Below are 23,828 nucleotides of genomic sequence, written 5' to 3' on the forward strand. Positions count from 1 at the left end.
TTACACAAAAGTTTATCGGTGATCACCGATTTTCACGTTTATGATGGTTCGTAAACGACATCACTCGATTGTAAGGTATGATCTCGATTCGCACATCGGAAAGCGATTCAGAACGAAATGTCAGTGAATCTTGTTAATTTGTGTCGATTCACACAAAAGTGTATCGGTGATCACCAATGTTCATGTTTATGAACGTTCGGAAATGACATCACTCGATTGTAATTTATGATCTCGAATCGAAATGTCATTGAATATTGTTAATTTGTCATGAATTGAACAAAAATTTTATTGGTGATCACCAATCTTCATGTTTATGAACGTTCGGAAACGTTTTCATCGCTCGATTGTCAGTTCAGATCTCAAATGGCCCTTCGGATTGCGATACTAAATGTCTGTAAAATTGTTGATATGTGACGTTTATCGGTGAACGTTTCCAATCTTTCATAAACATGAAAATAGGTAATCAGCGATAATCTTTTGTGTTAATCGTTACAAATCAACAATTTTTTCCGACATTTCTATCAGAATCGCAATCCGAAATGCGATTCGAGACCGGAACTGACAATCGAACGATGTCGTTTTTGAACGTTCACAAATATGAAAATTGGTGATCACAAATAAACTTTTGTGAGAATCGTTACAAATTATCAAGATTCACTTACAATTCGAACAGAATCGGTTTCCGACGGGCGATTCGAGATCATAACTTACAATCGAGTTATGTCGTTTCCGAACGTGCATAAACATGAAAATTGGTGATCACAGATTCACTTTTGTGTGAATTGATAGAAATTAACAAGATTCACTGACTTTTCGTTCTGAATCGCTTTCTGATGTGCGAATCGAGATCAGAACTTACAATCGCGTGATGTAGTTTCCGAACCATCATAAACGTGCAAATTGGAGATCACCGATACACTTTTGTGTGAATCGATACAATTTAACAACATTCACTGACATTTCGAAAAGAGCAGCTTTCCGACGTGCGATTCGAGATCATAACTTACAATCGACTTATGGCGTTTCCGAACGTGCATAAACATGAAAATTGGTGATCACCGATTCACTTTTGTGTGAATCGATAGAAATTAACAAGATTCACTGACATTTCGTTCTGAATCGCTTTCCAATGTGCGAATCGAGACCATAACTTACAATCGAGTGATGTCGTTTCCGAACCATCATAAACGTGAAAATTGGAGATCACCGATACACTTTTGTGTGAATCGATACAATTTAACAACATTCACTGACCATTCGAAAAGAGCAGCTTTCCGACGTGCGATTCGAGATCATAACTTACAATCGAGTTATGTCGTATCCGAACGTGCATAAACATGAAAATTGGTGAACACCGATTCACTTTTGTGTGAATCGATAGAAATTAACAAGATTCACTGACATTTCGTTCTGAATCGCTTTCCGATGTGCGAATCGAGATCATAAATTACAATCGACTGATGTCGTTTCCGAACCATCATAAACGTGAAAATTGGAGATCACCGATACACTTTTGTGTGAAGCGATACAATTTAACAACATTCACTGACATTTCGAAAAGAGCAGCTTTCCGACGTGCGATTCGAGATCATAACTTACAATCGACTGATGTCGTTTCCGAACGTGCATAAACATGAAAATTGGTGATCACCGATTCACTTTTGTGTGAATTGATAGAAATTAACAAGATTCACTGACATTTCGTTCTGAATCCCTTTCCGATGTGCGATTCGAGATCATAACTTACAATCGAGTTATGGCGTTTCCGAACGTGCATAAACATGAAAATTGGTGATCACCGATTCACTTTTGTGTGAATCGATAGAAATTAACAAGATTCACTGACATTTCGTTCTGAATCGCTTTCCAATGTGCGAATCGAGACCATAGCTTACAATCGAGTGATGTCGTTTCCGAACCATCATATACGTGAAAATTGGAGATCACCGATACACTTTTGTGTGAATCGATACAATTTAACAACATTCACTGACATTTCGAAAAGAGCAGCTTTCCGATGTGCGATTCGAGATCATAACTTACAATCGAGTTATGTCGTATCCGAACGTGCATAAACATGAAAATTGGTGATCACCGATTCACTTTTGTGTGAATTGATAGAAATTAACAAGATTCACTGACATTTCGTTCTGAATCGCTTTCCGATGTGCGAATCGAGATCATAAATTACAATCGAGTGATGTCGTTTCCGAACGTTCATAAACATGAAAATTGGCGATCACCGATACCCTTTTGTGTGAGTCGATAGAATGTAACAACATTCACTGACATTTCGACCAGCATCGCTTTCCGACGTGCGATTCGAGATCATACCTTACAATCGACTGATGTCGTTTCCGAACGTTCATAAACGTGAAAATTGGAGATCACCGATACACTTTTGTGTGAATCGACCCAAATTAACCAGATTCACTGACATTTCGTTCTGAATCGCTTTCCGATGTGCGAATCGCGATCACACCTTACAACCGAGTGATGTCGTTTCCGAACGTTTATAAACGTGAAATTTCGTGATCACCCATACACTTTTGTGTGAATCGATACAATTTAACAACATTCACTGACATTTCGAACAGAACAGCTTTTCGACTTGCGATTCGAGATCATAACTTACAATCGAGTGATGTCGTTTCCGAACGTTCATATACATGAAAATTGGTGTTCACCGATAAACTTTTGTGTGAATCGATACAAAGTAGCAAGATTAACTGACATTTCGTTCTGAATCGCTTGCCACAGTGCCAATCGAGATCATAACTTACAATCGATTGATGTCCTTCCCGAACGTTCATAAACATGAAAATTTGTGATCACCGATACACTTTTGTGCGAATCGATACAAATTAACAAGGTTCACTGACATTTCATTCTGAATCGCTTTCCGACGTGTAATGATCTCGAATCGCTCGTCGGAAATCGATGCTGGTCGAAATGTCAGTGAATGTTGTTAAATTGTATCGATTCACACAAAAGTTTATCGGTGATCACCAATTTTCATGTTCATGAACGTTCGGAAACGACATCATTCGATTGTAAGGTATGATCTCGAATGGCACGTCGGAATCTGATTTTGTTCGAAATGTCAGTGAATCTTCTTGATTTGATGCGATTCTCACAAAAATCTATCGGTGATCACCGTTCTTCATGTTTATGAACGTTCGGAAACGACATCACTCGATTGTAAGTTATGATCTCGGATCGCATGTCGGAAAGCTGTTCAGTTCGAAATGTCAGTGAATCTTGTTAATTTTTATCGATTTACACAAAAGTTTATCGGTGATCACCAATTTTCACGTTTATTATGGTTCGTAAACGACATCACTCGATTGTAAGGTATGATCTCGATTCGCACATCGGAAAGCGATTCAGAACGAAATGTCAGTGAATCTTGTTAATTTGTGTCGATTCACACAAAAGTGTATCGATGATCACGAATTTTCATGTTTATGAACGTTCGGAAACGACATCACTCGATTGTAATTTATGATCTCGATTCGCACATCGGAAAGCGATTCAGACCGAAATGTCAGTGAATCTTGTTAATTTCTATCGATTCACACAAAAGTGAATCGGTGATCACCAATTTTCATGTTTATGCACGTTCGGATACGACATAACTCGATTGTTAGTTATGATCTCGAATCGCACGTCGGAAAGCTGCTCTTTTCGAAATGTCAGTGAATGTTGTTAATTTTTATCGATTTACACAAAAGTTTATCGGTGGTCACCAATTTTCACGTTTATGATGGTTCGTAAACGACATCACTCGATTGTAAGGTATGATCTCGATTCGCACATCGGAAAGCGATTCAGAACGAAATGTCAGTAAATCTTGTTAATTTGTGTCTATTCACACAAAAGTGTATCGGTGATCACCAATTTTCATGTTCATGAACGTTCGGAAACGACATCATTCGATTGTAAGGTATGATCTCGAATAGCACGTCGGAAAGCTGTTCTGTTCGTAATGTCAGTGAATGTTGTTAAATTTTATCGATTCACACAAAAGTGTATCGGTGATCACCAATTTTCACGTTTATGAACGTTCGGAAATGACATCACTCGATTGTAAGTTATGATCTCGGATCGCACGTTGGAAAGCTGTTCTGTTCGAAATGTCAGTGAATGCTGTTAAATTGTATCGATTCACACAAAAGTGTATCGGTGATCACCAATTTTCACGTTTATGAACGTTCGGAAACGACATCACTCGATTGTAAGTTATGATCTCGAATCGCACGTCGGAATCTGATTTTGTTCGAAATGTCAGTGAATCTTCTTGATTTGATGCGATTCTCACAAAAATCTATCGGTGATCACCGTTCTTCATGTTTATGAACGTTCGGAAACGACATCACTCGATTGTAAGTATGATCTCGATTCGCACATCGGAAAGCGATTCAGAACGAAATGTCAGTGAATCTTGTTAATTTCCATCGATTCATACAAAAGTGTATCGGTGATCACCAATTTTCATGTTTATGAACGTTCGGAAACGACATCACTCGATTGTAAGGTATGATCTCGAATCGCACGTCGGAAAGCTGTTCAGTTCGAAATGTCAGTCAATCTTGTTAATTTTTATCGATTCACACCAAAGTGTATCGGTGATCACCAATGTTCATGTTTATGAACGTTCGGAAATGACATCACTCGATTGTAATTTATGATCTCGAATCGAAATGTCATTGAATATTGTTAATTTGTCATGAATTGAACAAAAATTTTATTGGTGATCACCAATCTTCATGTTTATGAACGTTTGGAAACGTTTTCATCGCTCGATTGTCAGTTCAGATCTCAAATGGCCCTTCGGATTGCGATACTAAATGTCTGTAAAATTGTTGATATGTGACGTTTATCGGTGAACGTTTCCAATCTTTCATAAACATGAAAATAGGTAATCAGCGATAATCTTTTGTGTTAATCGTTACAAATCAACAATTTTTTCCGACATTTCTATCAGAATCGCAATCCGAAATGCGATTCGAGAGCGGAACTGACAATCGAACGATGTCGTTTCTGAACGTTCACAAATATGAAAATTGGTGATCACAAATAAACTTTTGTGAGAATCGTTACAAATTATCAAGATTCACTTACAATTCGAACAGAATCGGTTTCCGACGTGCGATTCGAGATCATAACTTACAATCGAGTGATGTCGTTTCCGAACCATCATAAACGTGAAAATTGGAGATCACCGATACACTTTTGTGTGAAGCGATACAATTTAACAACATTCACTGACATTTCGAAAAGAGCAGCTTTCCGACGTGCGATTCGAGATCATAACTTACAATCGACTGATGTCGTTTCCGAACGTGCATAAACATGAAAATTGGTGATCACCGATTCACTTTTGTGTGAATTGATAGAAATTAACAAGATTCACTGACATTTCGTTCTGAATCCCTTTCCGATGTGCGATTCGAGATCATAACTTACAATCGAGTTATGGCGTTTCCGAACGTGCATAAACATGAAAATTGGTGATCACCGATTCACTTTTGTGTGAATCGATAGAAATTAACAAGATTCACTGACATTTCGTTCTGAATCGCTTTCCAATGTGCGAATCGAGACCATAACTTACAATCGAGTGATGTCGTTTCCGAACCATCATATACGTGAAAATTGGAGATCACCGATACACTTTTGTGTGAATCGATACAATTTAACAACATTCACTGACATTTCGAAAAGAGCAGCTTTCCGATGTGCGATTCGAGATCATAACTTACAATCGAGTTATGTCGTATCCGAACGTGCATAAACATGAAAATTGGTGATCACCGATTCACTTTTGTGTGAATCGATAGAAATTAACAAGATTCACTGACATTTCGTTCAGAATCGCTTTCCGATGTGCGAATCGAGATCATAAATTACAATCGACTGATGTCGTTTCCGAACGTTCATAAACATGAAAAACGGTGAACACCTACAGACTTTTGCGAGATTCGTAACAAATCGACAAGATTCACTGACATTTCGACCAGCATCGCTTTCCGACGTGCGATTCGAGATAATCGAGTGAAGTCGTTTCCGAGCCATCATGAACGTGAAAATTGGAGATCACCGATACACTTTTGTGTGAATCGATACAATTGAACAACATTCACTGACATTTCGAAAAGAGCAGCTTTCCGACGTGCGATTCGAGATCATAACTTACAATCGACTGATGTCGTTTCCGAATGTTCATAAACGTGAAAATTGGAGATCACCGATACACTTTTGTGTGAATCGACCCAAATTAACCAGATTCACTGACATTTCGTTCTGAATCGCTTTCCGATGTGCGAATCGCGATCACACCTTACAACCGAGTGATGTCGTTTCCGAACGTTTATAAACGTGAAATTTCGTGATCACCCATACACTTTTGTTAGAATCGATACAATTTAACAACATTCACTGACATTTCGAACAGAACAGCTTTTCGACTTGCGATTCGAGATCATAACTTACAATCGAGTGATGTCGTTTCCGAACGTTCATATACATGAAAATTGGTGTTCACCGATAAACTTTTGTGTGAATCGATACAAAGTAGCAAGATTAACTGACATTTCGTTCTGAATCGCTTGCCACAGTGCCAATCGAGATCATAACTTACAATCGATTGATGTCCTTCCCGAACGTTCATAAACATGAAAATTTGTGATCACCGATACACTTTTGTGCGAATCGATACAAATTAACAAGGTTCACTGACATTTCGTTCTGAATCGCTTTCCGACGTGTAATGATCTCGAATCGCTCGTCGGAAATCGATGCTGGTCGAAATGTCAGTGAATGTTGTTAAATTGTATCGATTCACACAAAAGTGTATCGGTGATCTCCAATTTTCACGTTTATGAACGTTCGGAAACTACATCACTCGATTGTAAGTTATGATCTCGCATCGCACGTCGGAATCTGATTTTGTTCGAAATGTCAGTGAATCTTCTTGATTTGTTGCGATTCTCACAAAAATCTATCGGTGATCACCGTTCTTCATGTTTATGAACGTTCGGAAACGACATCACTCGATTGTAAGTTATGATCTCGGATCGCATATCGGAAAGCTGTTCAGTTCGAAATGTCAGTGAATCTTGTTAATTTTTATCGATTTACACAAAAGTTTAACGGTGATCACCAATTTTCACGTTTATGATGGTTCAGAAATGACATCACTCGATTGTAAGGTATGATCTCGATTCGCACATCGGAAAGCGATTCAGAACGAAATGTCAGTGAATCTTGTTAATTTGTGTCGATTCACACAAAAGTGTATCGGTGATCACCAATTTTCATGTTCATGAACGTTCGGAAACGACATCATTCGATTGTAAGGTATGATCTCGAATGGCACGTCGGAATCTGATTTTGTTCGAAATGTCAGTGAATCTTCTTGATTTGATGCGATTCTCACAAAAATCTATCGGTGATCACCGTTCTTCATGTTTATGAACGTTCGGAAACGACATCACTCGATTGTAAGTTATGATCTCGGATCGCATGTCGGAAAGCTGTTCAGTTCGAAATGTCAGTGAATCTTGTTAATTTTTATCGATTTACACAAAAGTTTAACGGTGATCACCAATTTTCACGTCTATGATGGTTCGGAAACGACATCACTCGATTGTAAGGTATGATCTCGATTCGCACATCGGAAAGCGATTCAGAACGAAATGTCAGTGAATCTTGTTAATTTGTGTCGATTCACACAAAAGTGTATCGGTGATCACCAATTTTCATGTTTATGAACGTTCGGAAACGACATCACTCGATTGTAAGGTATGATCTCGATTCGCACATCGGAAAGCGATTCAGAACGAAATGTCAGTGAATCTTGTTAATTTCCATCGATTCATACAAAAGTGTATCGGTGAACACCAATTTTCATGTATATGAACGTTCGGAAACGACATCACTCGCTTGTAAGGTATGATCTCGAATCGCACGTCGGAAAGCTGTTCAGTTCGAAATGTCAGTGAATCTTGTTAATTTATATCGATTTACACAAAAGTTTATCGGTGATCACCAATTTTCACGTTTATGATGGTTCGTAAACGACATCACTCGATTGTAAGGTATGATCTCGATTCGCACATCGGAAAGCGATTCAGAACGAAATGTCAGTGAATCTTCTTGATTTGTTGCGATTCTCACAAAAATCTATCGGTGATCACCGTTCTTCATGTTTATGAACGTTCGGAAACGACATCACTCGATTGTAAGTTATGATCTCGGATCGCATATCGGAAAGCTGTTCAGTTCGAAATGTCAGTGAATCTTGTTAATTTTTATCGATTTACACAAAAGTTTATCGGTGATCACCAATTTTCACGTTTATGATGGTTCGTAAACGACATCACTCGATTGTAAGGTATGATCTCGATTCGCACATCGGAAAGCGATTTAGAACGAAATGTCAGTGAATCTTGTTAATTTGTGTCGATTCACACAAAAGTGTATCGGTGATCACCAATTTTCATGTTCATGAACGTTCGGAAACGACATCATTCGATTGTAAGGTATGATCTCGAATGGCACGTCGGAATCTGATTTTGTTCGAAATGTCAGTGAATCTTCTTGATTTGATGCGATTCTCACAAAAATCTATCGGTGATCACCGTTCTTCATGTTTATGAACGTTCGGAAACGACATCACTCGATTGTAAGTTATGATCTCGGATCGCATGTCGGAAAGCTGTTCAGTTCGAAATGTCAGTGAATCTTGTTAATTTTTATCGATTTACACAAAAGTTTAACGGTGATCACCAATTTTCACGTCTATGATGGTTCGGAAACGACATCACTCGATTGTAAGGTATGATTCGATTCGCACATCGGAAAGCGAGTCAGAACGAAATGGCAGTAAATCTTGTTAATTTGTGTCTATTCACACAAAAGTGTATCGGTGATCACCAATTTTCATGTTCATGAACGTTCGGAAACGACATCATTCGATTGTAAGGTATGATCTCGAATAGCACGTCGGAAAGCTGTTCTGTTCGTAATGTCAGTGAATGTTGTTAAATTTTATCGATTCACACAAAAGTGTATCGGTGATCACCAATTTTCACGTTTATGAACGTTCGGAAATGACATCACTCTATTGTAAGTTATGATCTCGGATCGCACGTTGGAAAGCTGTTCTGTTCGAAATGTCAGTGAATGCTGTTAAATTGTATCGATTCACACAAAAGTGTATCGGTGATCACCAATTTTCACGTTTATGAACGTTCGGAAACGACATCACTCGATTGTAAGTTATGATCTCGAATCGCACGTCGGAATCTGATTTTGTTCGAAATGTCAGTGAATCTTCTTGATTTGATGCGATTCTCACAAAAATCTATCGGTGATCACCGTTCTTCATGTTTATGAACGTTCGGAAACGACATCACTCGATTGTAAGTTATGATCTCGGATCGCATGTCGGAAAGCTGTTCAGTTCGAAATGTCAGTGAATCTTGTTAATTTTTATCGATTTACACAAAAGTTTAACGGTGATCACCAATTTTCACGTCTATGATGGTTCGGAAACGACATCACTCGATTGTAAGGTATGATTCGATTCGCACATCGGAAAGCGATTCAGAACGAAATGTCAGTAAATCTTGTTAATTTGTGTCTATTCACACAAAAGTGTATCGGTGATCACCAATTTTCATGTTCATGAACGTTCGGAAACGACATCATTCGATTGTAAGGTATGATCTCGAATAGCACGTCGGAAAGCTGTTCTGTTCGTAATGTCAGTGAATGTTGTTAAATTTTATCGATTCACACAAAAGTGTATCGGTGATCACCAATTTTCACGTTTATGAACGTTCGGAAATGACATCACTCGATTGTAAGTTATGATCTCGGATCGCACGTTGGAAAGCTGTTCTGTTCGAAATGTCAGTGAATGCTGTTAAATTGTATCGATTCACACAAAAGTGTATCGGTGATCACCAATTTTCACGTTTATGAACGTTCGGAAACGACATCACTCGATTGTAAGTTATGATCTCGAATCGCACGTCGGAATCTGATTTTGTTCGAAATGTCAGTGAATCTTCTTGATTTGATGCGATTCTCACAAAAATCTATCGGTGATCACCGTTCTTCATTTTTATGAACGTTCGGAAACGACATCACTCGATTGTAAGTATGATCTCGATTCGCACATCGGAAAGCGATTCAGAACGAAATGTCAGTGAATCTTGTTAATTTTTATCGATTCACACCAAAGTGTATCGGTGATCACCAATGTTCATGTTTATGAACGTTCGGAAATGACATCACTCGATTGTAATTTATGATCTCGAATCGAAATGTCATTGAATATTGTTAATTTGTCATGAATTGAACAAAAATTTTATTGGTGATCACCAATCTTCATGTTTATGAACGTTCGGAAACGTTTTCATCGCTCGATTGTCAGTTCAGATCTCAAATGGCCCTTCGGATTGCGATACTAAATGTCTGTAAAATTGTTGATATGTGACGTTTATCGGTGAACGTTTCCAATCTTTCATAAACATGAAAATAGGTAATCAGCGATAATCTTTTGTGTTAATCGTTACAAATCAACAATTTTTTCCGACATTTCTATCAGAATCGCAATCCGAAATGCGATTCGAGACCGGAACTGACAATCGAACGATGTCGTTTTTGAACGTTCACAAATATGAAAATTGGTGATCACAAATAAACTTTTGTGAGAATCGTTACAAATTATCAAGATTCACTTACAATTCGAACAGAATCGGTTTCCGACGGGCGATTCGAGATCATAACTTACAATCGAGTTATGTCGTTTCCGAACGTGCATAAACATGAAAATTGGTGATCACAGATTCACTTTTGTGTGAATTGATAGAAATTAACAAGATTCACTGACTTTTCGTTCTGAATCGCTTTCTGATGTGCGAATCGAGATCAGAACTTACAATCGCGTGATGTAGTTTCCGAACCATCATAAACGTGCAAATTGGAGATCACCGATACACTTTTGTGTGAATCGATACAATTTAACAACATTCACTGACATTTCGAAAAGAGCAGCTTTCCGACGTGCGATTCGAGATCATAACTTACAATCGAGTTATGGCGTTTCCGAACGTGCATAAACATGAAAATTCGTGATCACCGATTCACTTTTGTGTGAATCGATAGAAATTAACAAGATTCACTGACATTTCGTTCTGAATCGCTTTCCGATGTGCGAATCGAGATCATAAATTACAATCGACTGATGTCGTTTCCGAACGTTCATAAACATGAAAAACGGTGAACACCTACAGACTTTTGCGAGATTCGTAACAAATCGACAAGATTCACTGACATTTCGACCAGCATCGCTTTCCGACGTGCGATTCGAGATAATCGAGTGATGTCGTTTCCGAGCCATCATGAACGTGAAAATTGGAGATCACCGATACACTTTTGTGTGAATCGATACAATTTAACAACATTCACTGACATTTCGAAAAGAGCAGCTTTCCGACGTGCGATTCGAGATCATAACTTACAATCGACTGATGTCGTTTCCGAACGTTCATAAACGTGAAAATTGGAGATCACCGATACACTTTTGTGTGAATCGATACAATTTAACAACATTCACTGACATTTCGAAAAGAGCAGCTTTCCGACGTGCGATTCGAGATCATAACTTACAATCGAGTTATGGCGTTTCCGAACGTGCATAAACATGAAAATTGGTGATCACCGATTCACTTTTGTGTGAATCGATAGAAATTATCAAGATTCACTGACATTTCGTTCTGAATCGCTTTCCAATGTGCGAATCGAGATCATAACTTACAATCGAGTGATGTCGTTTCCGAACCATCATAAACGTGAAAATTGGAGATCACCGATACACTTTTGTGTGAAGCGATACAATTTAACAACATTCACTGACATTTCGAAAAGAGCAGCTTTCCGACGTGCGATTCGAGATCATAACTTACAATCGACTGATGTCGTTTCCGAACGTGCATAAACATGAAAATTGGTGATCACCGATTCACTTTTGTGTGAATTGATAGAAATTAACAAGATTCACTGACATTTCGTTCTGAATCCCTTTCCGATGTGCGATTCGAGATCATAACTTACAATCGAGTTATGGCGTTTCCGAACGTGCATAAACATGAAAATTGGTGATCACCGATTCACTTTTGTGTGAATCGATAGAAATTAACAAGATTCACTGACATTTCGTTCTGAATCGCTTTCCAATGTGCGAATCGAGACCATAACTTACAATCGAGTGATGTCGTTTCCGAACCATCATATACGTGAAAATTGGAGATCACCGATACACTTTTGTGTGAATCGATACAATTTAACACCATTCACTGACATTTCGAAAAGAGCAGCTTTCCGATGTGCGATTCGAGATCATAACTTACAATCGAGTTATGTCGTATCCGAACGTGCATAAACATGAAAATTGGTGATCACCGATTCACTTTTGTGTGAATCGATAGAAATTAACAAGATTCACTGACATTTCGTTCTGAATCGCTTTCCGATGTGCGAATCGAGATCATAAATTACAATCGAGTGATGTCGTTTCCGAACGTTCATAAACATGAAAATTGGCGATCACCGATACCCTTTTGTGTGAGTCGATAGAATGTAACAACATTCACTGACATTTCGACCAGCATCGCTTTCCGACGTGCGATTCGAGATCATACCTTACAATCGACTGATGTCGTTTCCGAACGTTCATAAACGTGAAAATTGGAGATCACCGATACACTTTTGTGTGAATCGACCCAAATTAACCAGATTCACTGACATTTCGTTCTGAATCGCTTTCCGATGTGCGAATCGCGATCACACCTTACAACCGAGTGATGTCGTTTCCGAACGTTTATAAACGTGAAATTTCGTGATCACCCATACACTTTTGTGTGAATCGATACAATTTAACAACATTCACTGACATTTCGAACAGAACAGCTTTTCGACTTGCGATTCGAGATCATAACTTACAATCGAGTGATGTCGTTTCCGAACGTTCATATACATGAAAATTGGTGTTCACCGATAAACTTTTGTGTGAATCGATACAAAGTAGCAAGATTAACTGACATTTCGTTCTGAATCGCTTGCCACAGTGCCAATCGAGATCATAACTTACAATCGATTGATGTCCTTCCCGAACGTTCATAAACATGAAAATTTGTGATCACCGATACACTTTTGTGCGAATCGATACAAATTAACAAGGTTCACTGACATTTCGTTCTGAATCGCTTTCCGACGTGTAATGATCTCGAATCGCTCGTCGGAAATCGATGCTGGTCGAAATGTCAGTGAATGTTGTTAAATTGTATCGATTCACACAAAAGTGTATCGGTGATCTCCAATTTTCACGTTTATGAACGTTCGGAAACTACATCACTCGATTGTAAGTTATGATCTCGCATCGCACGTCGGAATCTGATTTTGTTCGAAATGTCAGTGAATCTTCTTGATTTGTTGCGATTCTCACAAAAATCTATCGGTGATCACCGTTCTTCATGTTTATGAACGTTCGGAAACGACATCACTCGATTGTAAGTTATGATCTCGGATCGCATATCGGAAAGCTGTTCAGTTCGAAATGTCAGTGAATCTTGTTAATTTTTATCGATTTACACAAAAGTTTATCGGTGATCACCAATTTTCACGTTTATGATGGTTCGTAAACGACATCACTCGATTGTAAGGTATGATCTCGATTCGCACATCGGAAAGCGATTTAGAACGAAATGTCAGTGAATCTTGTTAATTTGTGTCGATTCACACAAAAGTGTATCGGTGATCACCAATTTTCATGTTCATGAACGTTCGGAAACGACATCATTCGATTGTAAGGTATGATCTCGAATGGCACGTCGGAATCTGATTTTGTTCGAAATGTCAGTGAATCTTCTTGATTTGATGCGATTCTCACAAAAATCTATCGGTGATCACCGTTCTTCATGTTTATGAACGTTCGGAAACGACATCACTCGATTGTAAGTTATGATCTCGGATCGCATGTCGGAAAGCTGTTCAGTTCGAAATGTCAGTGAATCTTGTTAATTTTTATCGATTTACACAAAAGTTTAACGGTGATCACCAATTTTCACGTCTATGATGGTTCGGAAACGACATCACTCGATTGTATGGTATGATCTCGATTCGCACATCGGAAAGCGATTCAGAACGAAATGTCAGTAAATCTTGTTAATTTGTGTCTATTCACACAAAAGTGTATCGGTGATCACCAATTTTCATGTTCATGAACGTTCGGAAACGACATCATTCGATTGTATGGTATGATCTCGAATAGCACGTCGGAAAGCTGTTCTGTTCGTAATGTCAGTGAATGTTGTTAAATTTTATCGATTCACACAAAAGTGTATCGGTGATCACCAATTTTCACGTTTATGAACGTTCGGAAATGACATCACTCGATTGTAAGTTATGATCTCGGATCGCACGTTGGAAAGCTGTTCTGTTCGAAATGTCAGTGAATGCTGTTAAATTGTATCGATTCACACAAAAGTGTATCGGTGATCACCAATTTTCACGTTTATGAACGTTCGGAAACGACATCACTCGATTGTAAGTTATGATCTCGAATCGCACGTCGGAATCTGATTTTGTTCGAAATGTCAGTGAATCTTCTTGATTTGATGCGATTCTCACAAAAATCTATCGGTGATCACCGTTCTTCATGTTTATGAACGTTCGGAAACGACATCACTCGATTGTAAGTATGATCTCGATTCGCACATCGGAAAGCGATTCAGAACGAAATGTCAGTGAATCTTGTTAATTTCCATCGATTCATACAAAAGTGTATCGGTGATCACCAATTTTCATGTTTATGAACGTTCGGAAACGACATCACTCGATTGTAAGGTATGATCTCGAATCGCACGTCGGAAAGCTGTTCAGTTCGAAATGTCAGTGAATCTTGTTAATTTTTATCGATTCACACCAAAGTGTATCGGTGATCACCAATGTTCATGTTTATGAACGTTCGGAAATGACATCACTCGATTGTAATTTATGATCTCGAATCGAAATGTCATTGAATATTGTTAATTTGTCATGAATTGAACAAAAATTTTATTGGTGATCACCAATCTTCATGTTTATGAACGTTCGGAAACGTTTTCATCGCTCGATTGTCAGTTCAGATCTCAAATGGCCCTTCGGATTGCGATACTAAATGTCTGTAAAATTGTTGATATGTGACGTTTATCGGTGAACGTTTCCAATCTTTCATAAACATGAAAATAGGTAATCAGCGATAATCTTTTGTGTTAATCGTTACAAATCAACAATTTTTTCCGACATTTCTATCAAAATCGCAATCCGAAATGCGATTCGAGACCGGAACTGACAATCGAACGATGTCGTTTTTGAACGTTCACAAATATGAAAATTGGTGATCACAAATAAACTTTTGTGAGAATCGTTACAAATTATCAAGATTCACTTACAATTCGAACAGAATCGGTTTCCGACGGGCGATTCGAGATCATAACTTACAATCGAGTTATGTCGTTTCCGAACGTGCATAAACATGAAAATTGGTGATCACAGATTCACTTTTGTGTGAATTGATAGAAATTAACAAGATTCACTGACTTTTCGTTCTGAATCGCTTTCTGATGTGCGAATCGAGATCAGAACTTACAATCTCGTGATGTAGTTTCCGAACCATCATACACGTGCAAATTGGAGATCACCGATACACTTTTGTGTGAATCGATACAATTTAACAACATTCACTGACATTTCGAAAAGAGCAGCTTTCCGACGTGCGATTCGAGATCATAACTTACAATCGAGTTATGGCGTTTCCGAACGTGCATAAACATGAAAATTCGTGATCACCGATTCACTTTTGTGTGAATCGATAGAAATTAACAAGATTCACTGACATTTCGTTCTGAATCGCTTTCCGATGTGCGAATCGAGATCATAAATTACAATCGACTGATGTCGTTTCCGAACGTTCATAAACATGAAAAACGGTGAACACCTACAGACTTTTGCGAGATTCGTAACAAATCGACAAGATTCACTGACATTTCGACCAGCATCGCTTTCCGACGTGCGATTCGAGATAATCGAGTGATGTCGTTTCCGAGCCATCATGAACGTGAAAATTGGAGATCACCGATACACTTTTGTGTGAATCGATACAATTTAACAACATTCACTGACATTTCGAAAAGAGCAGCTTTCCGACGTGCGATTCGAGATCATAACTTACAATCGACTGATGTCGTTTCCGAACGTTTATAAACGTGAAATTTCGTGATCACCCATACACTTTTGTGTGAATCGATACAATTTAACAACATTCACTGACATTTCGAACAGAACAGCTTTTCGACTTGCGATTCGAGATCATAACTTACAATCGAGTGATGTCGTTTCCGAACGTTCATATACATGAAAATTGGTGTTCACCGATAAACTTTTGTGTGAATCGATACAAAGTAGCAAGATTAACTGACATTTCGTTCTGAATCGCTTGCCACAGTGCCAATCGAGATCATAACTTACAATCGATTGATGTCCTTCCCGAACGTTCATAAACATGAAAATTTGTGATCACCGATACACTTTTGTGCGAATCGATACAAATTAACAAGGTTCACTGACATTTCGTTCTGAATCGCTTTCCGACGTGTAATGATCTCGAATCGCTCGTCGGAAATCGATGCTGGTCGAAATGTCAGTGAATGTTGTTAAATTGTATCGATTCACACAAAAGTGTATCGGTGATCTCCAATTTTCACGTTTATGAACGTTCGGAAACTACATCACTCGATTGTAAGTTATGATCTCGCATCGCACGTCGGAATCTGATTTTGTTCGAAATGTCAGTGAATCTTCTTGATTTGTTGCGATTCTCACAAAAATCTATCGGTGATCACCGTTCTTCATGTTTATGAACGTTCGGAAACGACATCACTCGATTGTAAGTTATGATCTCGGATCGCATATCGGAAAGCTGTTCAGTTCGAAATGTCAGTGAATCTTGTTAATTTTTATCGATTTACACAAAAGTTTAACGGTGATCACCAATTTTCACGTTTATGATGGTTCGGAAATGACATCACTCGATTGTAAGGTATGATCTCGATTCGCACATCGGAAAGCGATTCAGAACGAAATGTCAGTGAATCTTGTTAATTTGTGTCGATTCACACAAAAGTGTATCGGTGATCACCAATTTTCATGTTCATGAACGTTCGGAAACGACATCATTCGATTGTAAGGTATGATCTCGAATGGCACGTCGGAATCTGATTTTGTTCGAAATGTCAGTGAATCTTCTTGATTTGATGCGATTCTCACAAAAATCTAAACGGTGATCACCGTTCTTCATGTTTATGAACGTTCGGAAACGACATCACTCGATTGTAAGTTATGATCTCGAATCGCACGTCGGAAAGCTGTTCAGTTCGAAATGTCAGTGAATCTTGTTAATTTTTATCGATTTACACAAAAGTTTATCGGTGATCACCAATTTTCACGTTTATGATGGTTCGTAAACGACATCACTCGATTGTAAGGTATGATCTCGATTCGCACATCGGAAAGCGATTCAGAACGAAATGTCAGTGAATCTTGTTAATTTGTGTCGATTCACACAAAAGTGTATCGATGATCACGAATTTTCATGTTTATGAACGTTCGGAAACGACATCACTCGATTGTAATTTATGATCTCGATTCGCACATCGGAAAGCGATTCAGACCGAAATGTCAGTGAATCTTGTTAATTTCTATCGATTCACACAAAAGTGAATCGGTGATCACCAATTTTCATGTTTATGCACGTTCGGATACGACATAACTCGATTGTTAGTTATGATCTCGAATCGCACGTCGGAAAGCTGCTCTTTTCGAAATGTCAGTGAATGTTGTTAATTTTTATCGATTTACACAAAAGTTTATCGGTGATCACCAATTTTCACGTTTATGATGGTTCGTAAACGACATCACTCGATTGTAAGGTATGATCTCGATTCGCACATCGGAAAGCGATTCAGACCGAAATGTCAGTGAATCTTGTTAATTTGTGTCGATTCACACAAAAGTGTATCGGTGATCACCAATTTTCATGTTTATGAACGTTCGGAAACGACATCACTCGATTGTAAGGTATGATCTCGATTCGCACATCGGAAAGCGATTCAGAACGAAATGTCAGTGAATCTTGTTAATTTCCATCGATTCATACAAAAGTGTATCGGTGAACACCAATTTTCATGTATATGAACGTTCGGAAACGACATCACTCGCTTGTAAGGTATGATCTCGATTCGCACGTCGGAAAGCTGTTCAGTTCGAAATGTCAGTGAATCTTGTTAATTTATATCGATTTACACAAAAGTTTATCGGTGATCACCAATTTTCACGTTTATGATGGTTCGTAAACGACATCACTCGATTGTAAGGTATGATCTCGATTCGCACATCGGAAAGCGATTCAGAACGAAATGTCAGTGAATCTTGTTAATTTGTGTCGATTCACACAAAAGTGTATCGGTGATCACCGTTCTTCATGTTTATGAACGTTCGGAAACGACATCATTCGATTGTAAGGTATGATCTTGATTCGCACATCGGAAAGCGATTCAGAACGAAATGTCAGTGAATCTTGTTAATTTGTGTCGATTCACACAAAAGTGTATCGGTGATCACCAATTTTCATGTTTATGAACGTTCGGAAACGACATCACTCGATTGTAAGGTATGATCTCGATTCGCACATCGGAAAGCGATTTAGAACGAAATGTCAGTGAATCTGGTTAATTTGTGTCGATTCACACAAAAGTGTATCGGTGATCACCAATTTTCATGTTCATGAACGTTCGGAAACGACATCATTCGATTGTAAGGTATGATCTCGAATGGCACGTCGGAATCTGATTTTGTTCGAAATGTCAGTGAATCTTCTTGATTTGATGCGATTCTCACAAAAATCTATCGGTGATCACCGTTCTTCATGTTTATGAACGTTCGGAAACGACATCACTCGATTGTAAGTTATGATCTCGGATCGCATGTCGGAAAGCTGTTCAGTTCGAAATGTCAGTGAATCTTGTTAATTGTTATCGATTTACACAAAAGTTTAACGGTGATCACCAATTTTCACGTCTATGATGGTTCGGAAACGACATCACTCGATTGTAAGGTATGATTCGATTCGCACATCGGAAAGCGATTCAGAACGAAATGGCAGTAAATCTTGTTAATTTGTGTCTATTCACACAAAAGTGTATCGGTGATCACCAATTTTCATGTTCATGAACGTTCGGAAACGACATCATTCGATTGTAAGGTATGATCTCGAATAGCACGTCGGAAAGCTGTTCTGTTCGTAATGTCAGTGAATGTTGTTAAATTTTATCGATTCACACAAAAGTGTATCGGTGATCACCAATTTTCACGTTTATGAACGTTCGGAAATGACATCACTCGATTGTAAGTTATGATCTCGAATCGCACGTCGGAATCTGATTTTGTTCGAAATGTCAGTGAATCTTCTTGATTTGATGCGATTCTCACAAAAATCTATCGGTGATCACCGTTCTTCATGTTTATGAACGTTCGGAAACGACATCACTCGATTGTAAGTTATGATCTCGGATCGCATGTCGGAAAGCTGTTCAGTTCGAAATGTCAGTGAATCTTGTTAATTTTTATCGATTTACACAAAAGTTTAACGGTGATCACCAATTTTCACGTCTATGATGGTTCGGAAACGACATCACTCGATTGTAAGGTATGATTCGATTCGCACATCGGAAAGCGATTCAGAACGAAATGTCAGTAAATCTTGTTAATTTGTGTCTATTCACACAAAAGTGTATCGGTGATCACCAATTTTCATGTTCATGAACGTTCGGAAACGACATCACTCGATTGTAAGTTATGATCTCGAATCGCACGTCGGAATCTGATTTTGTTCGAAATGTCAGTGAATCTTCTTGATTTGATGCGATTCTCACAAAAATCTATCGGTGATCACCGTTCTTCATGTTTATGAACGTTCGGAAACGACATCACTCGATTGTAAGTATGATCTCGATTCGCACATCGGAAAGCGATTCAGAACGAAATGTCAGTGAATGCTGTTAAATTGTATCGATTCACACAAAAGTGTATCGGTGATCACCAATTTTCACGTTTATGAACGTTCGGAAACGACATCACTCGATTGTAAGTTATGATCTCGAATCGCACGTCGGAATCTGATTTTGTTCGAAATGTCAGTGATGATATGTGACGTTTATCGGTGAACGTTTCCAATCTTTCATAAACATGAAAATAGGTAATCAGCGATAATCTTTTGTGTTAATCGTTACAAATCAACAATTTTTTCCGACATTTCTATCAGAATCGCAATCCGAAATGCGATTCGAGACCGGAACTGACAATCGAACGATGTCGTTTTTGAACGTTCACAAATATGAAAATTGGTGATCACAAATAAACTTTTGTGAGAATCGTTACAAATTATCAAGATTCACTTACAATTCGAACAGAATCGGTTTCCGACGGGCGATTCGAGATCATAACTTACAATCGAGTTATGTCGTTTCCGAACGTGCATAAACATGAAAATTGGTGATCACAGATTCACTTTTGTGTGAATTGATAGAAATTAACAAGATTCACTGACATTTCGTTCTGAATCGCTTTCCGATGTGCGAATCGAGATCATAAATTACAATCGACTGATGTCGTTTCCGAACGTTCATAAACATGAAAAACGGTGAACACCTACAGACTTTTGCGAGATTCGTAACAAATCGACAAGATTCACTGACATTTCGACCAGCATCGCTTTCCGACGTGCGATTCGAGATAATCGAGTGATGTCGTTTCCGAGCCATCATGAACGTGAAAATTGGAGATCACCGATACACTTTTGTGTGAATCGATACAATTTAACAACATTCACTGACATTTCGAAAAGAGCAGCTTTCCGACGTGCGATTCGAGATCATAACTTACAATCGACTGATGTCGTTTCCGAACGTTCATAAACGTGAAAATTGGAGATCACCGATACACTTTTGTGTGAATCGATACAATTTAACAACATTCACTGACATTTCGAAAAGAGCAGCTTTCCGACGTGCGATTCGAGATCATAACTTACAATCGAGTTATGGCGTTTCCGAACGTGCATAAACATGAAAATTGGTGATCACCGATTCACTTTTGTGTGAATCGATAGAAATTATCAAGATTCACTGACATTTCGTTCTGAATCGCTTTCCAATGTGCGAATCGAGATCATAACTTACAATCGAGTGATGTCGTTTCCGAACCATCATAAACGTGAAAATTGGAGATCACCGATACACTTTTGTGTGAAGCGATACAATTTAACAACATTCACTGACATTTCGAAAAGAGCAGCTTTCCGACGTGCGATTCGAGATCATAACTTACAATCGACTGATGTCGTTTCCGAACGTGCATAAACATGAAAATTGGTGATCACCGATTCACTTTTGTGTGAATTGATAGAAATTAACAAGATTCACTGACATTTCGTTCTGAATCCCTTTCCGATGTGCGATTCGAGATCATAACTTACAATCGAGTTATGGCGTTTCCGAACGTGCATAAACATGAAAATTGGTGATCACCGATTCACTTTTGTGTGAATCGATAGAAATTAACAAGATTCACTGACATTTCGTTCTGAATCGCTTTCCAATGTGCGAATCGAGACCATAACTTACAATCGAGTGATGTCGTTTCCGAACCATCATATACGTGAAAATTGGAGATCACCGATACACTTTTGTGTGAATCGATACAATTTAACAACATTCACTGACATTTCGAAAAGAGCAGCTTTCCGATGTGCGATTCGAGATCATAACTTACAATCGAGTTATGTCGTATCCGAACGTGCATAAACATGAAAATTGGTGATCACCGATTCACTTTTGTGTGAATCGATAGAAATTAACAAGATTCACTGACATTTCGTTCTGAATCGCTTTCCGATGTGCGAATCGAGATCATAAATTACAATCGACTGATGTCGTTCCCGAACGTTCATAAACATGAAAAACGGTGAACACCTACAGACTTTTGCGAGATTCGTAACAAATCGACAAGATTCACTGACATTTCGACCAGCATCGCTTTCCGACGTGCGATTCGAGATAATCGAGTGATGTCGTTTCCGAGCCATCATGAACGTGAAAATTGGAGATCACCGATACACTTTTGTGTGAATCGATACAATTGAACAACATTCACTGACATTTCGAAAAGAGCAGCTTTCCGACGTGCGATTCGAGATCATAACTTACAATCGACTGATGTCGTTTCCGAACGTGCATAAACATGAAAATTGGTGATCACCGATTCACTTTTGTGTGAATTGATAGAAATTAACAAGATTCACTGACATTTCGTTCTGAATCCCTTTCCGATGTGCGATTCGAGATCATAACTTACAATCGAGTTATGGCGTTTCCGAACGTGCATAAACATGAAAATTGGTGATCACCGATTCACTTTTGTGTGAATCGATAGAAATTAACAAGATTCACTGACATTTCGTTCTGAATCGCTTTCCGATGTGCGAATCGAGATCATAAATTACAATCGAGTGATGTCGTTTCCGAACGTTCATAAACATGAAAATTGGCGATCACCGATACCCTTTTGTGTGAGTCGATAGAATGTAACAACATTCACTGACATTTCGACCAGCATCGCTTTCCGACGTGCGATTCGAGATCATACCTTACAATCGACTGATGTCGTTTCCGAACGTTCATAAACGTGAAAATTGGAGATCACCGATACACTTTTGTGTGAATCGACCCAAATTAACCAGATTCACTGACATTTCGTTCTGAATCGCTTTCCGATGTGCGAATCGCGATCACACCTTACAACCGAGTGATGTCGTTTCCGAACGTTTATAAACGTGAAATTTCGTGATCACCCATACACTTTTGTGTGAATCGATACAATTTAACAACATTCACTGACATTTCGAACAGAACAGCTTTTCGACTTGCGATTCGAGATCATAACTTACAATCGAGTGATGTCGTTTCCGAACGTTCATATACATGAAAATTGGTGTTCACCGATAAACTTTTGTGTGAATCGATACAAAGTAGCAAGATTAACTGACATTTCGTTCTGAATCGCTTGCCACAGTGCCAATCGAGATCATAACTTACAATCGATTGATGTCCTTCCCGAACGTTCATAAACATGAAAATTTGTGATCACCGATACACTTTTGTGCGAATCGATACAAATTAACAAGGTTCACTGACATTTCGTTCTGAATCGCTTTCCGACGTGTAATGGTCTCGAATCGCTCGTCGGAAATCGATGCTGGTCGAAATGTCAGTGAATGTTGTTAAATTGTATCGATTCACACAAAAGTGTATCGGTGATCTCCAATTTTCACGTTTATGAACGTTCGGAAACTACATCACTCGATTGTAAGTTATGATCTCGCATCGCACGTCGGAATCTGATTTTGTTCGAAATGTCAGTGAATCTTCTTGATTTGTTGAGATTCTCACAAAAATCTATCGGTGATCACCGTTCTTCATGTTTATGAACGTTCGGAAACGACATCACTCGATTGTAAGTTATGATCTCGGATCGCATGTCGGAAAGCTGTTCAGTTCGAAATGTCAGTGAATCTTGTTAATTTTTATCGATTTACACAAAAGTTTAACGGTGATCACCAATTTTCACGTCTATGATGGTTCGGAAACGACATCACTCGATTG

The sequence above is a fragment of the Venturia canescens genome, chromosome 3 (genome assembly GCF_019457755.1).
Source record: "Venturia canescens isolate UGA chromosome 3, ASM1945775v1, whole genome shotgun sequence".
Lineage (NCBI taxonomy): Eukaryota > Metazoa > Arthropoda > Insecta > Hymenoptera > Ichneumonidae > Venturia > Venturia canescens.